The 21,373-nt window shown below is 44.7% G+C and overlaps 2 long non-coding RNA genes across 2 annotated transcripts; both read right to left on the bottom strand.

The window, feature by feature from the left end:
• Nucleotides 1–1,274: 1,274 nt before the first annotated feature.
• Nucleotides 1,275–1,979, bottom strand: LOC139055891 (uncharacterized). The gene is made up of 2 exons (XR_011511977.1): nucleotides 1,845–1,979; nucleotides 1,275–1,740 (listed from the first exon to the last, which is right to left on the bottom strand). It is a non-coding gene; the product is annotated as an uncharacterized lncRNA (long non-coding RNA).
• A 7,887-nt stretch (nucleotides 1,980–9,866) lies between these two features.
• Nucleotides 9,867–10,562, bottom strand: LOC139055886 (uncharacterized). Its single transcript, XR_011511971.1, has 2 exons — nucleotides 10,436–10,562; nucleotides 9,867–10,331 (listed from the first exon to the last, which is right to left on the bottom strand). It is a non-coding gene; the product is annotated as an uncharacterized lncRNA (long non-coding RNA).
• Between the last annotated feature and the right edge of the window lie 10,811 nt (nucleotides 10,563–21,373).

Below are 21,373 nucleotides of genomic sequence, written 5' to 3'. Positions count from 1 at the left end.
AACGCAGTGAAGTGACCTGGGTGAGCGTTGACAAGAAAGGCAGAGAGCGTGCTGGTGCAAGAACATGCCATAATAGCTATGGCTTCAATTCAGTGACTCAGTCAGTGTCAGCATTGTACATAAACTGCTTGTCATCGATAAGGACCCTCTCCAACAGGATTTTGAAGGGAATCTTTTTCTGTTGAGCATACAGGTAAGGTTTGCTTCAGGCCTGCCGCACACGCGCAGAGTAGACTTCCGGTATTGAAAACAAGGAACTGTTAAGTTTCGATCCTGCAACAAGAATTTTCGATATATCTTGATAATGCGCAAGCTTAACAATTATGGGACGATTTTTACCGCTGTAGCAGCGGCCAAGCCTATGCTCTCTTTAATAGCTTTGGGTTCGATGGGAACATCAAGCTTTTCCTGGCAAAAAGAAAGTATGTGCGACTCGGACTTAGCCCACGCTTCACCTTTCGCGTCTTGTACACCAAAAAAGCAACAGGTTGCATCGACGGATATGGTTCTCGGCGTCGTCACATTTTTTTCCATTAGTGCTTTAATTTCTCATGAAAGTTTGGAAATGGCGTTATTCGTCTCAGCATGCGAAGCAGGTTCTCGCTCCTTGCTAGTCTCGACATCTTTCTCCAGCGCATCGACGCGGCTGGAGAAGCGGCCAACAAGATCCTCTATATTAGACTGAGCTGAACGAATAAGGGTGAGCTCTGTCAACACAGTATTTTGGCTTGTTTCCAGAGGTAACAGTGTATTGGCAATAGAGTCAAGAATGGGTCCTGGGTTAAGTTCAATGTGTCCCGATAGCATCAACAGGAGGCAGGGAACATAAGCATTAACCGTTCATCACAATGAGTATGCAGTTACCATGCACTGCCTAGTGGAAAGCCAAATCACGTCGAGTTCCAAGAAATGTTAATTATACTGCCTTAATCGCAGGGCTTTATCGCGCCATTGACAACAAAAACTAATGTCACATTTTCCTAATTTCTTTTGCGTTGCTCTTGACGCCCAGTGCCCCATTGTTAACACGCAATAATTCTGCGAACAACACACACCCTTTCTTGTATCTTCGCATTTGTGGGCTCTCACGCTTGACGAGCATAAGATTTCTTCTTGGATCCCAAATACTCTCATTTGTACTGACTGTGTGTCTTGCAATGTAAAATACCCATTTGATGTCGCGTGGAACAATGCGAAGCATTATATGTACCGCACATCGACACACGAGAATAATAAAACTACGAAGGCTTATGCGCGCAAGGAATATAAGTTAGTAGAACGTGGAAGGATATATTTATTATGTTAATCACCAAAAAAAGTTGGAATTTTAAGATTTCTTTATATATAACGATCTAATAAACCCCAAAATACACACAAAACATGTAATCTCGCAGCACGCGAAGCGTAGCGACGCACATCTCGCTGTGTCGGGCCCACGTGTCTGCATTCAATCCCTACTCATGTGGCCTTCCTCGCCACACCTGAGGCCTCCGCGTCGTCCTCCACAGTGAGCAGTGGGACAGTCCCGGCTCATGTGGCCTTCTTGGTTGCACTCGTCTGTTCGGCCGGTGGTGCTTCTCGCTGATAGGCCACGCTCCCTATGGCCGACGTTCCCGTAGATGGTAGGGAGCTCCCCCTTCTGTGGGTTTGCCTCACGCAAGCAGACCACTCCAGCCCCCAAGGCGCCTCCACTGGGAAGCTCCTGGCGCCAGGTAAATCCCATGGCGCCCCAACCTGCGCCTTTATAGTAGCCATTGTCAGAGGAGCCATACGCACAAAAGCCCAGCAAGAGACACCGGAAATTGTGAGGGTTATAGAGGCCCGTCTGTTGCCTGACTACTTACCAGAAGGCGGCCGGGTGGTTGCTGCTTCCATTCCAACGTTGGCTCCGCGCCGGCGGCTTAGTCCCGAGAAACCGGCTCTGAAACTGATCCGAATGTCAGCCATGACCAAGTGTTCTCCACGTCGAAGCCCTCGTCTTCTTCTTTCTCTACTTGCGAGCACCACGTGCTTCTATAACTGCCCTAATTTTTCCTGCAGGTATTACGAATTTAACGCCTAGAGTTGTGGAATTTTGTGAGCTTTAGTGGCCATTTTCCGTGTTGGAAGTTTCTGAAGCTGATGGTGAACGCTATTCTGCTCGTATGTTGTCTCTATAACAAATATATCTACTTATATTTTTGGCACTTAGCTTGCCAGCTTGCTTTCAGAATACAACAGAAGTAGTGATTTCCTGCCCAAGGCTGAAAGTTCTTGTTACCGCGCATAATTTACGAGATAATTCTTGAATAACCAACCCTTCCTTAGGCGAAATTTACACTGCGCATCAAATTATTTACTTCCCTCGGCAACGATGACGAAAAAGAAACTTGAGACGAGAGGGAGCTGCAAATGTGTTAAAAATAGAAATAAAAAGCTGCGCGTGCAGGAGAGAATCAAAGCACAATACGCAAATATCCCAGCACGAGGCAGGTGCTGCCCTCACGCGCTTGACGAACGCCTATCAAAGGCGGTGCACTTGCTCAAATTAGACGAAAACATAAATGCCAGCGGTGGAATCTGCGTGGCATACCGCCCACTTAATTTATGATTTGATTAGGAAACAAAGTTGCCTGTGATCAATACCGACCGCTGTGATTCTGTTATAAAACCATGATGGCGAATGCGCGAATTCTCGTAACGAAATTGCCAGGCCTCATGAATCCTTCATTTACTTCAATGAATTACTGCGAGTAACAGTTTAAGCCCCGACTTTTGGATGCGTCCGTCGAATATGATGCGCTATCTACAAAGAGAGGAAGCCTCAGTAATTGTAGAAAGTGTTCAGGGAACTCCAACTCCACATGAATTCCGAGAAATCACTTCAGAATGCTAATAGGCACTGTCACTTGTTAGAAAGCACATTTTCGGAAACGCGACGCCACATGAAGAAATATACAGGGTAATAATTTTCATAATTTACGGAATTTTTAAAAAATTGCGTGTTGCAGAAAAAAACGTAATTCAAATGTAATTCAAACATAAATGTAGTCGTTCATCTGGATTATTCTGAGGCGGACATTGCTTGCAAGGAAAATGAAAGCACATATACAACTAATTAACAAAATTTCATCAAACAACTTCTTAAGTAATTCCTTTATTGGACATGGTGCACTCTACGAATTGCAGCCGGTGGGTTCGCAAGGCGCTTCAACTTTAAATGATATTCCAGAGTGACACCAGTGTGGAGATAGGCGCCCTAAAGTTCGCCTTAAAAGTGCACTGTCAGTTCACTTCTGTTTAACAAACTGCTCTCTTATGCGCAACATCTCGGAAGTAACTGAGCGCTCATGTATGTTGTCTCGCACTTTGGGATATGATATTCTTACGGGGATGTTGCGAGTATATAAAATCTATATTTGCAACACAGGCACGTAGCAAGGATTTTTTTTTTTGGGGGGGGGGGGGAGGGGGACAACCCAAGGTAACTTCTATGCAAATGAGGGGGCGGTACCTTTACTAGTACAAATGTGAATAACGTCCAACATTGGCCAAAAAACGGGTAAACCCACAAAATAGAAATGAAATAAGGTGTATTTTACAGGTACGCATGTGCGATACATCTTTCCTTTACTTGGAAAACAAGGAACTACGCCAAATGGACTTGCGCAGGAAGAACACGAAGGACACTCCAAGAACAAGTAAAGAAGCCAAAATGTCAAATAAAGAATACTTTAGTAGAATACAACTTAAGGAGAACAGCAGTTGGCAACCAAGGCACACAAACTGCGCGGAGTGGATTTACTTCCCCAGCCAATCACAAAAGCAAACAATATCTTCGTCATTCGGCGTTTTCAAAATGGCTTCGTACTTGATACCTCCGGAGCGTCTTGTGTTCCTGAAGGGTCTTTTCATCGGCGGAAGCAATGAGGTGTTCAACAGACATGGACAAAGTGTCTGGAGTCTGAGCATTTCACTCTTCAAAAGTCGTCGGTGCCGTTCATTTCACTGCTGAAACCGTTTTACTCATGAAACTCCAGTGCGAACTCAAGTGAAACTTGACAGCAAATTGTTGCAGCAAAGCAGGCATGTTATTTCAGTTCAATAAAGAATTAGGCTTTGGCCATTCCACAATAATAGGCGAGGGAAAAGGTATAAAATAACGCGCTAATAACTTTTTTTGTGGCTTCCGCCTTGTTAGGTAACCGGAAAAATGTGAAGCACCAATTACTTGAAGCCTCGCGGAGGAACAGTGGCTGGCGGTTATGAATGCGTGGTTGAGGCTTCACTGCAGACTTAATTTGTATCCGACTATAGCCGCGTTTTTTGGATTCGCTCTGGAAGAATTATACAGAAAGATATATTTGCGGAATATGACCAATACCAAGTGCCACAACCTACTCGTATGGCTGTTTGAGAAGCTACATAACGATGCGTGGCTGCCAGTCCCGTACAACCGCATAGGGCGTAGGACGGTGCGATTCTAGACGTACTTTGCCCACCGCGGAAGGTTAGAAAAACACCTACATAAGCAGAGCATAGAAGTGGCTAGGTTAGACGGCTCGCGGCAAGCCGATAATTCGAGGAAATAATGAAGCAAAAAGAAAAGATAAACGCAATTGGCGTTTCCTTTGGCCGCAACTCGTTCCATGTGCATACAGACCAGCTGAGAAGGAACTCAATCCCTTTCATGGTCCCTGGGTCGATCTAAACAAACAAGGTTGAACTAACGAAGCAACGGCGACGCGCGTCGAAACGACGGTGACTACTGAATGCATCTCGAGTTAATCGCGCGCGCACCGAATCGATGAGAAAACCGGCCTTCACACCCCAGGAGATGCCGATATAACTACCACCATCTAAAAGGAGTGAAAAAGGCAGCAAAATGTTGACCGCCGAATGGCTGTCAAGTTTCAACGTCGATTTGGCCGTGCTTTATGAATGTGTGTGAGAAGCGGTGGCGTGGGGAGGGGGAGGGAGGGGCGAGGCATGTGTCTTAATTTCGAGGGGGGGAGACCGGGCCCCCGTTGGGTGCCTGTTACAACATATATACAGGATGAATCAGAATAGCTAAGATGGCTGACCACAAACAACACGCAACAGCCAGCGTCGCCAATCTTCTTCGTCACTCTTCTCTCATCCTTGCGTAACAGGACCCCCGAGTGGCGAAGCACCGTGTCGGCGCATGACAGGCGAAGAATTGCCAGCGAAGTATGGCTTCAGCGGCAAAACATGCACGACGTCCACAGGAATCTGACTTGAGGATGCATCAAAGTGTAGCGGCGAAATCTCGTAATTGACGTCGTTAATTTGGCGTAGGACTTCATAAGGCCCTGTGTAGCGAGAGAGAAGCTTCTGGGAGAGGCCAACCCTACGATATGGTGACCAGAGGAGCACCCAAGCACCTGGTGCGAACTTGACATCGCGATGGCAGCGGTCGCAACGCTCTTTCTGTAAATTCTGTGGGGCGAACAAATGAGATTGGGCGACTTGACGGGCCATGCGAGCACGATAGATGATTTCACGACTGTACTCAGTTGCAACACGTAGCACAGAAGGGAGGATGGTGTCAAACGGCAGTGTGGGGTCGCGACCACACAAGAGATAAAAGAGTGAACATCCTGGGGAGTCATGTCGGGACGAGTTATACGCGAACGTCACGTAAGCCAGCGCGGCGACCCAGTCGCGGTGATCGTTGGAGACGTACATCTACAGCATCTCTGTGATTGTTTGGTTGAGACGTTTCGTTTGTGGGTGGTAGGCGGTGGACAGCTTGTGCTCAGTGGCACAAGAGCGGAGGAGGTCGTCCACAACTCGAGACAAGAACGAGCGGCCGCGATCTGTAAGTAGCCGTCGAGGTGCACCGTTTTGGAGGATAAAGTCGTGAAGGAGAAGATCGGCGACGTCACTTCCGCAACTAGTCGGCAACGCCTTTGTTATCGCGTAGCGTGTCGCGTAATCAGCTGCGACGGAGATCCACTTGTTTCTCTAGTCGTTGTCGGCAAAGGGCTTAGCAGGTGAAGGCCTACCGAAAGAACGGTTCAGAGGGAACATCACTGGTATGGAGTCGTCCGACAGGTGCCAGGGGAGGTTTCTTCCGGCGCTGACACAATTCGCAAGTTGCGACATAACGACGCATAGAGCGGTAGAGGCCCGGCCAGAAGAAGCGGCGTCGTACGCGGTCGTATGTACGCAATACTCCAAGGTGTCCCGCCGTCGGTGCATCGTGAACTTGTTCGAGAACGTCGGGTCGCAGATGAAGAGGGAGGGCAAGCAGCAACTCAGGGCCGTCAGGGTTGATGTTGCGGCGGTAGATGATGCCGTCATGCAGCACGAACATGCGGCACGTCCCGTCGGTGCAGCCAGATTACACTGCGGCGATGATGGACTGTAAGGATGCATGCGTCGAGTTCTTCAGCGCGCATGTCGGTCATGTCAGTCAACGCCATCACGCATGTCACTAGAGCATGCGCAACAGGATCGGGAGGATCTACGGGGTGACGCGAGAGGCAGTCAGCGTCCTTGTGGAGGCGTCCAGTCTTGTAATGGACACTAAATGAAAATTCCTGGAGGCGCAAAGTCCAGCGACCAAACCGTCCAGTCGGTTCCCGGAGGGAAGACAGCCAGCAGATTGCGTGGTGGTCTGTGACAACCGAAAACGTCCGGCCGTACAAATATGGCCGGAACTTGGCGACAGCCCAAACTAAAGCCAAGCACTCCGGCTCAGTGATGGAGTAATTTCTCTCGGCAGGTGACAGCACGCGGTTGGCGTAAGCTATCACGCACTCGGTACCGTTCTGGTGTAGCGCGAGAACAGCGCCGATGCCATTGCTGCTTGCGTCAGTGTGGACTTCGGTCGGTGCAGACGGATCAAAGCGGGCAAGTATGGGAGGCGTGGTGAGCAACCCGATGAGAGCGGCGACCGCGTGAGTCTGCTCCGGGCCCCATGAGAATGGCGTGTTCTTCTTTAGAAGATCTGTCAAAGGCCGAGCAACGTCGGCGAAGTTTTTGACGAAGCGGCGAAAGCAAGAACACAGGCCAACGAAGCAGCGTATGCCAAAGGCAGAACGTGGCACAGGGAAATTGCGTACGGCGAGAAACTTTTCCGGATATGGTGGGACACCGGATGCGTCAAAGGGGTGTCCCAACACACTGATCTGACGGCGCCCCAATATACACTTCGTGGAAGTCAGTTGAAGGCCGGCTTTTCGGAATACCGCAAGAATTACAGCGAGTCGGGTAAGGTGGCTGCCGAACGAGGGAGAAAAAAACAATAACGTCATCAAGGTAACAAAGACAGGTGGTCCATTGTAGCCCCGCAGAAGAGACTCCATCATACGTTCAGATTTCACAGGAGCACTGCATAGTCCAAAGCGCATGACTTTGCACTGATATAAGCCATCCGGCGTGATGAAGGCCGTCTTCTCGCGGTACATTTCATCAACTGAAATTTGCCAGTAGCGGGATCGAAGATCGATGGACGAGAAATATTCCGCTCCGTGCAAGCAGTCCAAGGCGTGATCGATGCGTGGCAGTGGGTAGACGTCTTTTCGCGTGATCTTGTTTAAGTGGCGGTAATCGCCGCAAGAACGCCAGGTACCATCTTAATTTTTCACAAGGACGACAGGCGAAGGCCAAGGAATGGCTGATGGCTAGATGACGCCTTTGCAGAGCATTTTGTCCACTTCTAATTGGATGACTCGACGTTCAGCATGCGATACACGATTGGGACGCCGGCGAATAGGATACGTATCTCCAGTGTTTATACGGTGGTGAAGAAAAGCTTTTTGGCCTAAAGACCTGTCGCCGAAATCAAAGATGTCACTGTACGATTCAAGCAGGAGTCATATGTCCGTGGCCTGCGCAGAGGCGAGGTTAGCTGCAATCGTTTTCGCGAAGTCATCCGTTAGGGAACCAGAGCTGTGAGCAGCAATTCGCCTCAAAAGTGCACTGTTGGAGCACTTTTTAACAAACTGCTCTTTAATGCGCAATATCTCGGAAGTAACTTAACGCTCATGTATGTTGTCTCACACTTTGGGACATAATATCTCCAAAGTGGTGTCCTGTAAACGTGTTTCCAATCGATGCGTCTTGCTATACCACCAGCTAAAATCCGCAAACTGCAATATGTTCGGTAAAGTAAAAATTAAGAAAATAATTAGCGATTTTTGTTATTAATTTGAATATGTGTTTCGATTTCCCATAGTAGTTATGCCCACCTTTTCGAGAAATCCAACTCAAGGAGAAGAATTGTGCTACTTGCCACAGGTGATTTTTAAAGATTGCGTGGAACTAGATATACGAAGACATAGGCTACTTACGCCAAATTACCCGCCTTTTTAAAGATTGCGTGGAACTAGATATACGAAGACATAGGCTACTTACACCAAATTACCCGCCGTGGTTGCTCAGTGGCTATGGTGTTGGGCTGCCTGGCACGAAGTCGGGGGATCGAATCCCGTCCACGGCAGCCACATCTCGATGGGGGCGGAATGCGAAAACACCCGCGTACTTAGATTTAGGTGCACGTTGAAGGACCCCAGGTGGTCGAAATTTACAGAGTCCTCCACTACGGTGTGCCTCATAATCAGAAAGTGGTTTTGGCGCGTAAAACCCCACAATTAAAGAAAAACTCTCCTACCCAAGCGCCATTTGCAGAGTGCAGGACAGTGTTTTTGCAAGCAAGCGCAGCTTACGCAGCGAGCCATAATTTGCTTCTGGCAAGCGCGACATTCAAAATAAATTCACATGGGTCGAGACGAAAGTTGTCCAGAACCAAGTGTCAGCGACGTCCACAAGGAGGGTGGTCGGCGTTTTGATTAAAGCATAACTAAGGCGAGACCAAACACTGTCAGTTAGAAGACGTGTTTTAATTAAAAGAAAGCAATGTTGATTTCATCCAAACAAAATGTGTTTCGTAAACAGTTAGATCAGGTGCTCAATTTATCATTTATAAAATGTACGCATTCTTTAGTGCGTCCTGGATGAAACGGGTTTGCGTTGGATGAGTAACAATGCTGTGCACTCTGTGGTGTTCGCACAGGCACGCTCGCAAACTTCGTCTACTACAATATGCCTCCTCCCATGTTTTCGTGTTTTGGTCCTCCATGTGCTCTGTCAATTCTGGTTGTGCCAGTGTACCGATTGATAAGTGCAAAATTTGAGGTGGTGTTTGCAAGGTTGCTTTCATTGCTCTTCACGTGTTGTGTTAAGGCTAATGAGGTGTGAAGGCTGAACAAGTGTCCGGTTTCGCCTCCTTCGTGCGGCAGCGGTGGTAGACAGACTGAGCGGCCCTTGCGACGATGCGGCCAAACACAAAGACCGAATACTCTCGTCCATACGGAAAGAAGCGGTGCTTTGTAGAAGGACGCGATAGGACGCGACAACCGTAGGGTCGGTGTTTCGATGCGTCGATTTTCCTGTTTAACAGGTGATCTCTACACAACAGTACATCATAATGAGTATGCAGTTACATTGCACTGCCTAGTGGAAAGCCAAATCGCTTCGAGTTCCAGGACATATTAATTATACTGCGTTAGTCGCAGGCCTATATCGCGCAATTGACAACAAAAAGTGACGTCACATTTTCCTACCTTTTCTTTGTGTTCCTCTTGACGCCCAGTGCCACATTGTTAACAACGAGCAATAATTCTGCGAACAACACACACCCTTTCTTGTAACTCCGCATTTGTGGGCTCTGACGCTTGATAAGCATAAGATTTCTTCTTAGATCCGAAGTACTTTCATTTGTTCTGATTGCGTGTCGTGCAATGTAAAATACCCCTGTGATGTCACATGGAACGTTGTGAAGTATTATATGTACCACACATCGACACACGAGAATAATAAAGTTATGAAGGCTTCTGCGCAAAAGGAATACAAGTTAGTACACGGTGGAAGAATATATTTATTATCCTAATCATCAAGAAAGTAGAAATTTTAGAATTTCTTTATATATAACGATCTAATAAAGGACAAAATACACACAAATCTCGTAATCTGGCTGCACGCCAAGCGTAGCGACCCACATATCGCTGTGTCGGGCCCACGTGTCTGCATTCAATCGCTGCTCATGTGGCCTTCTTCGCCACGCCTGACGCATCGTCGTTGTCCTCCACAGTGAGCAGGGGGACAGTCCCGGCTCATGTGGCCTCCTTGGCTGCACTCGCTTGTTCGGCCGGTAGTGCTTCTCTCTGATCTGCCATGCTCGCTTTGGCCGACGTCCCCGTAGATGGTAGGGAGCTCCCCCTTCTGTGGGTTTGCCTCACGCAAGCAGACCGCTCCAGCCTCCAAGGCGCCTCCGGTGGGAAGCTCCTGGCGCCAGATAAATCCCATGGCGCCCCAACCTGCGCCTTTATAGTCACCGTTGTTAGAGCAGCCATCCGCACCGCAGCCCAGCAAGAGACAACGGAAATTGTGACGGTAATGGAGACCCATCTGTTGCCTGACTACTTACCAGAAGGCGGCCGGGTGGTTGCTGCTTGCAATTCAACGTTGGCTCCCCGCCGACAGCCTAGTCCCGAGAAACCGGCCGTGAAACTGCTCCGAATGTCAACCATGACCAAGTGTTCTTCGCGTCAAAGCCTTCTTCTTCTTTCCCTACTTGCGAGCACCACGTGCTTCTATACCTGCTCTAGTTTCTCCTGCAGGTATTACGAAATTAATGTCTCGAGTTGTGGAATTTTGTGAGCTTTTGGTGGACATTTTCGGTGCTGCAAGTTTCTGAAGCTGATGGTGAACGCTATTCTGTTCATATGCGTTGTATAGAAAAAATATATCTGCTCAGATTTTTTGGCATTTAGCTTGCCAGCTTGCTTTCAGAATGCAAAAGAAATAGTGATTTGCTGCGGAAGGCCGAAGGTTCTTGTTACCGCGTATAATTTACGAGATACTTCTTGAACAGCCTACCTTTCCTTAAAGTTACATTGCGCATCAAATTATTGACTTTCCTCAGCAACGACGACGAAAAAGAATATTGATACGAGCGGGAGCTGCAAATGTGTTAAAAATAGAAATAAAAAGCTGCGCGTGTAGGAGAAAAGCAAAGCACTGTACGCAAATATCTCAGCACGAGGCAGGTGCTGCCCTCACACGCTTGGTGAACGCCAACCAAAGGCGGTGCACTTCCACAAATGTGTGTGATAACTTCATTTGGAATCCGGCGATTGGGAGGACCGGGCCTGGGCCCGCCTAGATGGCCACTGGGAGCTGCTGCTCCCGTGCGGCCTCCATGGCTCGCTGGACGGCCCAAAGTTGGTCTTGGAGTTCTGAGCTGAGCTTCGCGGTCGACCACCGCGCCCTTACATTTTCCGAGGAGACTGCCATTTCATCTTTATATATTTCACATCCCCACAACATGTGTTGAAAGGTGGCTCTAACAGACTTGCATAGCTTGCAGATATCGCTCTCGTATATATCGGGGTAGAATGTTTTTTGTTGCCCGGGACTTATATAAGGTTCTGTTTGTAACCACATCCAAGTAACGGACTCAGCTCTGTTCAATTTAGTGTGAGGCGGTGGTAATACTCGGCTCCGATTTTGATAGAATTTGGTAATATCGGTAAATCTTGGTATTGTATCTTTTTCTCTCCAGATGTCCTACTCCGCCTTCACCTGACCGATGGAAGTCACTCGTTTCTCAGCTAGGCGAGTAAGACCTCGAGCTTCGCGGTGTGCTACGTCGTTGAGGTTGATTGCGGGAATGCCTGGACTCGTATGCATTGGGAGCCAGAGCAATATCCAGCCGTTCCTCTCTGCGTTGGAGAATTTTGCTTCATTGACTCTGATGATGTGTTATGCCTCAGGAGAGATCCTGCCTTTCGCATAATTTCTAATGGTCGCTTGAGAATCGTTAATGATGTACTGAGCATTCATGGAGATCAATGCTAGTGCAATGGCTACCTCCTCTGCTGTCTCGGAATGTTTGGTATTAACTGATGCGCTTGTAAGGAGTTTTTGGGCGTGATATACGATTACTGCTACGTAGCGCTTTGTGTGTGGGTGTTCAGCCGCGTCTACGAAGGTTGCTCTGTCGTCTGACCCAAAGCTTCGGATCATTTTCTCTACTCTACTCTTGCGTCTGCCATCGTTATAACATGAATGCATGTTCTTGGGCATATTTAGTAGTAGGAGTTTGTCACGAATTTCTCTTGTTATCGTCATATTTTCCCTGTATAGTTTGTGGCAATTCATTCCCAGTTTTCTTAGTATATGGAGTCTCGTTTTGGTTTTCGTTAGTCGTTCTGCCTGAGATGTGATATCGCTTCTATGAGTTCGTCCAGTGTGTTGTGGAGTCCTAACGTTAGCAAGAGATCCGTACTTGTACTGATGGGAATCCTGAGTGCTAGTTAGTATGCCTTTTTATCAGGTTGTTAATTTTAGTCTTTTCAGCTGCAAACCAATTGTGGAAGGCTGCTATGTATGTTATCTGATTGATCATGAATGACTGTATCAGCCGTTGGATACTTTCTTCATTCATACCCTGGTGCTTGTTAGTAATTCGTTTGATTAATCTCGTGGTGTTTGTTACCTTTCTGTCTACCTTCTTTATGGTTTCTTGTTTGTGCCTTTGTTCTCGATTACTAGACCTACTACCTTGAGTTGGTTTGCTATGGGGATATTCCGCGCGTTTTTGGCGTGTAGCTTGATTTCCTCATAACCGTTGTTTCTGTCGTATCCGTAGGGAGGCCTGCACATAAGTGTGGGTTGGTACAAGAGAAGTTCAGATTTATCCGCAGAGCATGTGAGGCCTGTTCCTATGAGATGATCCTATGCTGGGTCAATTGCAGTCTGGAGTCGTTGTTCTATTGATCCGTCGCTGCCATCAAAGGTCCAGATACTACTATCGTCCGCATAGGTTGTGTCATTGAAGGACTATATGTGATTTAATTTTTCGGGGAGTCCCATCAAGACGAGATTAAACTGCATCGGGGAGATGACAGGGCCTTGCGGCGCCCCCCCCCCCCCCCCCCCTACGTCGATCTCGGGCGATGTGAGCCCTCCGACGGAGATGATTGGTTTCTTATCTGACAGAAAGCTCTTGATGTAGTTATACGTCCGTTGCACTAGTCCTATTTGTTCGATGTTTTTCAATATGTTTGCATGCTTGGCATTAGCGACAGCCTTTTTAAGATCACGGTCAAGATGGCCCTTGTAGAGCGCGTTTTATGATCGATTATTTGATGCTTAAGTTGAAGCATCGCATCTTGTGTCGAAATGTTTTTGCGAAATTGTATCATTGTATCTGGGTATATGTTATTATCCTCTAAGATGTTATCTACTCTGCTTAAAATTGCATGCTCCATTAATTTTCCGACGGTGGTTGCTAAGGAGATTCGTCCGAGGTTGTCGATCTCAAGCTTCTTACCAGGTTTTGGAATGAGTGTTATCGTCGCTTTCTCCCATTGAACTGGCACTTCTCCCTTCACCCAACACTCCTTTTATGTATTCTATTAGTTTGGTGATCGATTCATCATCGAAGTTCTTGAGAGACTTGTTGGTTATACCATCCGGGCGTGGGGCAAATTGGACGAAAACATAAATGCACGGGGTGGAATCGGCGTGGCATACCGCCAACTTAATTTATGATTTGATTAGGAAACAAAGTTGCCGGTGATCAATACCGTTGTGATACTGTTATAAAACAACAACGGTGAATGCGCGATTTCTCGTAAAAAAATTGCCAGGCTTCAGTGAATCCTTCATTCACCTCAATGATTTACTGCTAGTAACAGTTTAAGCCTCGACTTCTGGATGCGTCCATCGAATATGATGCGCTATCTACAAATAGCAGAAGCCTCGGTAATTGTAAAAAGCGTTCAGAGAACTGCAACTCCACATGAATTCCGATTAATCACTTCAGTATGATAAGAGGCACTGTCAATGGTTAGAAGGCGCATGTTCAGAAACGCGACGCCACATGCAGAAATATACGGGGTGATCATTTTCATATTTTACGGAATTTTTTTAAAAATTGCCGGTTGCAGAAACAAACGCATGTCAAACGTGAAGGGCAAACCTGGATGTCCATGAAAGAAAATAATTTTTAGGAGTCATTCTCCACTGACAAGTGTAGGAGCTTTGCACATCCCTGCACTAAAAAAAAAGATGTTAACAAAGTTATAAAAGTACTTCGCCTACTAGCCTTCACGACATGGGAGGCAACAGTCACTTCACTATTACAAGTACATAACGCACTCATAAAGCAAAAAATTGCTTATTCAGCACCTATTCTTCATGGCTTGTGGCCAACTTCTGAGGAACGGCTTCTAGTTTGCTGGCGAGACGACATAGGGTGTGTCTCGGCGTCCGCCAAGCAAGCTTGGGTCATCTAGTCATCGTTAAACTTTCCAGTTATCTTTCCAGTTACCTTTCCAGTTATCCGTACGGTTGAAACTTATCGACACCCTTACCACACTTTAACGCAGCATGACAAGCACCCACTAAACCAGGCCCTCAGAGAAAGGGACCAAAGTAAAATCCACAAGGTTGTTCAGGAACATAATATAGTATTACCTAGCCTAGAATTATACCAAGTTTTTATCTTTAGGGGTGTGCGAATAGTGATTTTTGAGACCGAATCGAATATGAATCGAACAGTGTCAGAAACGAATCGAATCGAATAGTTTTCGAATAATGAACAGCTGTTAGGAGTAATTATAATAGGTTGTTAATAACCTGGTATTCACGAAATTATGGATAAATTCTGAGAATTATCTACAAATGCATAGGCATTCTTTGGCTCGGCGGTTCCTTTTTGATTTTGTTTCCCAAATTTCAGTTTGCCCACCCACAAATTTCAAGTTGGCCCACGCCTAAAGTTAGGTTGGCGCACCCCCAAATTTAGGTGGGTCCATCTCCCAAATTTCATGTCGGCCAACCCTCAAATTTCAGTCTGCTCACCCACAAATTTCAGTCGGCCAACCTACAAATTTCAGTTGGCTCACCCCCTAATTTCAATATGGGGCACCACCAAATTTTAGTTGGCCAACTCTTACATTTCAGTTAGCCCACCCCTTCTATAGGCTTCTCTGTGCACTGTCTATGGAGCCCTGTGTATCCCTATAGGTAGGTAAGGCGTCACGCTTTTCGCGGTACGGACACGATTTTGCTAACAAAATTCTCTCTGTTCAATTTTTCTTTCAATTGCTCGCTATCGCTTATAAAGATGCGAATAATCTACATTTACCCTATAATAACGATTAAATGTCTTAAATTCACAAATTACGTATTTTTGGGCAGATACAAGACATTACACTTCTTGTGTGACATAGATATTGTTGGCGTACTCGCCAAATAACGCTTGCGCATTAAAACACAAATGGAGAATTAGGAGCGAACAAGTACTTCAATCGCATGCACATGACTATTCACAGAGTACGAACGATTGATGTATAGCCGTTTAAATATGGCTACCCCCTCTTTTTTTAAAAGCTGAAACTTATTTATTTCATACAACCAGTATACATAGTTGCCTAGGAGGTTGGCTTAAAGGCCCAGAAAGCCTGAGAGCCCGCCTATCACCCGTTTGCACACATATCAATAACCAGTCATACATAAATATGAACATAGGTTGGAAAAGAAAACACATCGTGATTTTTAAAGAAGTCATGCCATTAGACACGAAATATGTATATAGAGATGATTTGCACACGAAAACAAGAACAACAAAAAACATTATACACAGCTATAGCTAAGAAAGAAAAAAACAAGTGTAGCATATGCAAGTTATGTACGATGAAAGAAGGAATTGAAAGTGTTGTAAAGATAACTTTGGATTTCTAAAAAGGTAGGCGTGTACCTTCTCTTTAAGATATCAATTGAAGAGTTTTCTTCTATATATATATTTATGTCATTGCGGTGGGGTGTTCGTTAAGGAAGTCAGGAATTTGGTATGTTAATTTGTTGCGTCGTAGTTAGTACGAAGTGTATCTTTCTTGTAGATGATGTATCGTAAATTAGGGCTCTGATCTTCGTCAATATTTTAAAAAAATTAAAACTCTAAACTAAATTTAACTCTAAACAACATTAATATTGGTGATCGCAAATACCTCAGCATATGAACATGACAAGGTCTAAAGACAGCAGTCAAACATATCAAGAGGTAGGGAAGCCAAAAAAAACAACAACAACAAAAAGACACTACTTCAGATTAACACACGTGCTGGGAAGATACTGAAATTCGCATTCAAACAGAGACAAAGATGCGTGGCTAACGCATGTCTCTCCTAATCTTTTGATGCGGAATGCCTCGATTATTTCCTGTGTGGTTCGGCATTTGTGTCTTGAAATAATTTTGGTGTCTTCAAATAAATGTTTCCAACCGCAATTGAAACAACGTGACGCTAGATGTGAAGCATTAGGGTTGTTCATTTAATGTTTGTGTTCTTTTAGTCTAATATTAATGCACCTGCCGCTCTGACCGATCTAAGTCTTCCCGCACTTGAGTGGAATCTGATAAACTATACCAGTGTTACAAGGCAAACATGGGGACACATGTCTAACGCCGCAATCATCTTTTCTTTTTTTGCCACTCTGTTCAAGTTTCCTGTTTATCATAGGGCACGTGATAGGCAATTTGCGGAGGGCCGCGAAAACTGTATTGACATCATATCTATTGGCCACGTTCCGTAAACCATGGGATAACCTATATACATAGGGCACCACAGCGAACCTCATTTCGTTTTTCCGTTTTTCTTGTTTCTTAGCCCGGCTTTTTACCAATTATAAAAGGTTTCCGCAGGTTAGTGATAATAAATGCACAGGATAACTAGCCTTCTCGAGCCTATCCACCTGTTGAGAAAAACGTTGTTGCATATTGTGTGGACATGACTTAGCAATGGCAGACCTAAGAGCTGAGTAAGCTATGCCCTGTTTAACAAGTTTGGAATGGCAAGAGGGAAATTCAAGCAGTGGTTTCTTTGCCCTAGGCGAATAGTGCCAACAGACGTGCTCCTCCTGGAACTTTAAGCACAGATCTAAAAACTGTAATTTGTTGTTCTGGATAAGCTCAAGCGTGAAACCTAGACCCCCACCACATTACCTAAAAACTTTAAAATATCCGTAGCTTTCTTGGAGTAGTTATCGCAAGAACAAAGCACCAGGTAGTCATCTACGTATCTAAAGACATGCACAGCCAATTCCTTGAGATTGTTTTGTAGCTTTCTGTTGACGCGACTTAGATAAATATCACTCAAAACTAGTGCAACTATTCAACCAATGCAAACTCCCGATTTGCAAAGGTATTCTCTAGGTAAAACAACATAAGTTCTAAAAAAGATTCCACAGGCATCCCACAGGCCTCAGTAAACCGGAACTCATCATTGTAGAGCGTCACTGCTTCTTTAACACTACACATTAGTTCCCTTTACGGAAGCGAATAAAAAAAGATCTTTTACATGAACACTGATCGCCGAGGATTTACTTGGATTATTTTCGGTGAGGAAGGCTACAATTTCTTCTGAATGTTTTATCAGGAAGGGGTCTTCAAGATGAACTGAAGATAGCACATTGTGCAAAATGCATAACCCATAATGTGCACGTTTTCAGTTCGTCTTGACGACCCCTTCCTGATAAGACATTCAGAAGAAATTGCATAATGCATAGTGTGCTATCTTCACTTCGTATGATAAACAGCTATGATAAACAGGAAACTTGATCAGAGTGGCAAAAAAAAGATGATCGCGGCGTTAGACATGTGTCCCATGTTTGCCTTGTAACACTGGTATAGTTTATCAGACTCCACTCAAGTGCGGGAAGACTTAGATCGGTCAGAGCGGCATGTGCATTAATATTAGACTAAAAGAACACAAACATTCTATGAACAACCCTAATGCTTCACATCTAGCGTCACATTGTTTCAATTGCGGTTGTAAACCTTTGTTTGAAGACACAAACCTCTGTTAGAACGCGAATTTCAGTATCTTCGCAGCACATGTGTTAATCTGAAGTACTGTCCTGTTTTCTTTTTTTGGCTTCCCTACCTCTTGATATGTTTGACTGATGTCTTTAGACCTTCTCATGTTCATATGCTGCGGTATTTGCAATCACCTATATATATGTTGTTTGTTTCAATAAATATTTAGTTGAGAGTTAGCGCTCGTCCTGTCTGCTTCTAGTGTGTGTCCGTGTCACTTCGCGCTATAATCCAAGATCATGTTACCTTACCAACTCGCCCAACTTTGTATCCTTTTGTAAATAGCTGTAACATAGCAGGTTGTGGGTGTAAGCCAGTTGGTGATTCATGATTTCGGGAAGTATTGAAAACCACCACCAATTTCTAATGAACAGGCTAGCAGTAAGAATTTTAGAGTACTTCCCTACATACGTAAGGCTTCCCATATTCTTAAAAAGATTTCTGATAAATGTGGGGTTGATGTTGTCCTTTCAGCACCTCGTAAATTTCCGAAGTTGTGCAGCACGGTGGAAAAGGAACCACAGGCTCGGCCTCCTGTGAAATCAAGCATACAAATTCGCATGTGCCTTGCACGACGCTTGTCATATATAAGATTCCACTAGAGTGCGGCAGATACTACATTGGACAACCCGGTAGGTGTATTAACATTCGCTTGCGTGAGCATGGATGTTCCCTGGGGGCTACTGGAGGGTCGAACTTGGTTATTTATTGTCGTAGTTGTTTGAACTGCTCTCCTTTGTTTTCAAAGACTGAGATTATCGGCAGAAAAAATGGCCAGCTGGAAAGAAAGATTGTAGAGGCAGCGGCCATGCGACGCTTTAAGGATGGTGATTGCATTAGCTCGCTGTCCAGTTGCGGTTTCTAAGAAAGAACGTTTGTTTCTTTCCGCATGGTACACACGTGTTCCGTGGCTCAGTCTATGAGCATTTATCTGAGTATTTTTATCACACCCCTGTTTAAGGTCGCTCAGTGCTTTTATTGGTTTTTACGTTGCTTTTCGGCTGCACACGTGCGTCAGATCGATATAAGCCGGGCATTCGTTTCATTGAACCCTCTGTTGTCAGTACCACTTCGTGTTGTCCCTTTCTTGAAGTCTCGTGTTTTGCTTGCGATAAACTTCCCAAAATCGTAAATAGCTGAGGTTAGTCTTTGTCGTTATCCTCCATATAAGAAGGCAGTAGTGAAGGTGCGAATGTATTGTGTAGTAAATTTGTTTTTTTAGCCATACTGGTAATAAGTGACGTAACGTGAAGAGTATGCCGACTACTCGGGAGATATTTTACGTAAGTAGTTGAGGTAAAAACACCAGTCTAAATTTTCTTCAAAGAATACATAGAGGCATTTGTTTGACGTAACGCGATCAATATGCTGTTCCTGAAAGCTAATAATCCTTTCGCTCATGTATGTCTTATTACGGGGTTTAAATGCAATGTACTTTGTTTTTTTAGTGTTTACATTTTACCTATTTGCCGTTAGCCTAGATAGCCTTAGCTTACATAGATTTTCTAACCACAGATTGACCTGCGACTTAAGGACGTCAATATCTGGCCCAGAGAAAAAAAAACACATTGATGTAGTGTGCGTACAAAATAATGTGAGGTGCTAGGGGTACGTTTACTAGGTCATTAATATACGTAATAAATAGTAGAGGGCCAAATTGTCCCTTGCGGCACTCCCCATGTAATGTTACTGAAGTGAGATTTCGCATTGCCAATGTTAATGTATTGTAAACGGTTTTCTAGGTAACTTTTCACGATGTCTAAAGCCATCCCTCTAACAGCGTATCTGGATAGCTTGAGCAGTAGAATGTCACGTCTGACAGAATCGAAGGCTTTCGTAAGGTCAAGAAACAACACTTCAGTAAGTAACTTATCTTCTACTTTGTCAATTATATTATCTTTACTGTCGAGTGAAGCCATTTCCGTGGATTTTTTTTCTTTTGAAAGCCGTATTGATTTTTTACCATAATGTACTTTTACTTCTATAATCTTCTTGTTTCTTCTATAATCTTAGAAAACAGAGGTAAAACAGAGACTGTCCTGTAATTATCAAGATTGTTTTTATCTCCTCCGTTGAAAATGACTCCTATCGTCACGATCTTAAGTTGGTTAGGGAAAGTTCCAGAGCTTAAAATAAGATTGCATATGTGTGACAGAGGTAAACAGATAGCATGGACAACTGCTTTAAGAGGCGCTGCCCTAATTTCATCTATACTACAAGCACTAGCATTTCTAATTTTTTTTTCAGGCCATGTATCTCTCTTTTTGTAGTAGGCGACATAAAAATTGATGCATGAGCCTAAACTATTAATGTACGATGTACAGCTAATGCTACTGGACGGCAAAAGGGCGCAAACCTTTCCTGCCTTTAGGAAATATTCATTGAATTGGTTTCCCAGGGAACTGAGTATGGTACGGCCTCAATTAAGATTTCTGATATTGGTTCTCCCTCGTTCTTGTTCGGTAGTTAATTTACGCAATTCCATACTTTCCTAATATCGTTAGAAATACTAGTAAACCTATTCTTGTAATACAAGTTTCGTGCAATCTTTTCGGTCTATATTCTTCTAAGCAGAATAGGCGCGTGTTCTGTACGTTGATTGCGTTCGGTCATGTAGGGGGTAAAAAAGAGAAAAAACGGCATGTGATCACTTATGTCTCATATTAGCACTCCGGTATCAGTTTGATCAATTTCATAGTTTGTAAAACATACGGTGCTTTCTACGGTGTTTTTTAGTAAAGATTCGGACATACTTCTTACCCTTGTTGGTATGTCAGTAATACTTCGACAGCCAAAAGAAACAAGAACATCAAGTAGCTTTTGAACAGATTATTCCATTGAGAGCAAGTTAATATTCAAATCGACCCTAAGTATGGTAGGTAGACCAACGCATAAACAGTAATCTAAAACACGCTCCAAAAATTCTATAAATAGGGTTATAGCACCATTGGGAGCTCCATAAAGAACTACCAACATCGAGTTGAGGCACTTCATAAGAACACATTCGTAGTGAACATCTATGAATGAGTATTTTGAAATCATTTCATAATTGTAGCTGCTTTTGATTTATATAGCAATGCCACCTTCTCTTTTGTTAGATCGCGACATTGAACTGCAGTTGTACCCTAAAATGTTTACGACAGAGTAGTTATTGGAAAATCAGGTCTCAGTGAATGTTCAAATGTCAAATTGATGACCTAAGCGTCACGAGTACAGCGGGCCGAAAGCGCACTATCGCATAGGCGATGGCTTGTGTGCCCGACTGTAGACATCCTACACCCAAGTTTTCTTTCTCTCTCTCTCTCTTTTACTCCCCATTCCCCTCCCCACATGTACGGTAGCAAACTGGACTCAGTCTGGTTAACCTCCCTGCCTTTCGTTCTTCCCTTCTCTCTCTCTCTCTGGCTGATGTAAATAAGTTTCTGCACTAATAAAATCTGCACTTTCAGCTTTTCTTCCCTGTCTCCCCCAATCTTTTGG

This window comes from Dermacentor albipictus, chromosome 1 (assembly GCF_038994185.2).
Source record: "Dermacentor albipictus isolate Rhodes 1998 colony chromosome 1, USDA_Dalb.pri_finalv2, whole genome shotgun sequence".
Classification (NCBI taxonomy): Eukaryota; Metazoa; Arthropoda; class Arachnida; order Ixodida; family Ixodidae; genus Dermacentor; species Dermacentor albipictus.
The sequence above is the reverse complement of the archived record's forward strand: the minus strand, read 5'-3'. Positions and strand labels throughout refer to the sequence as shown.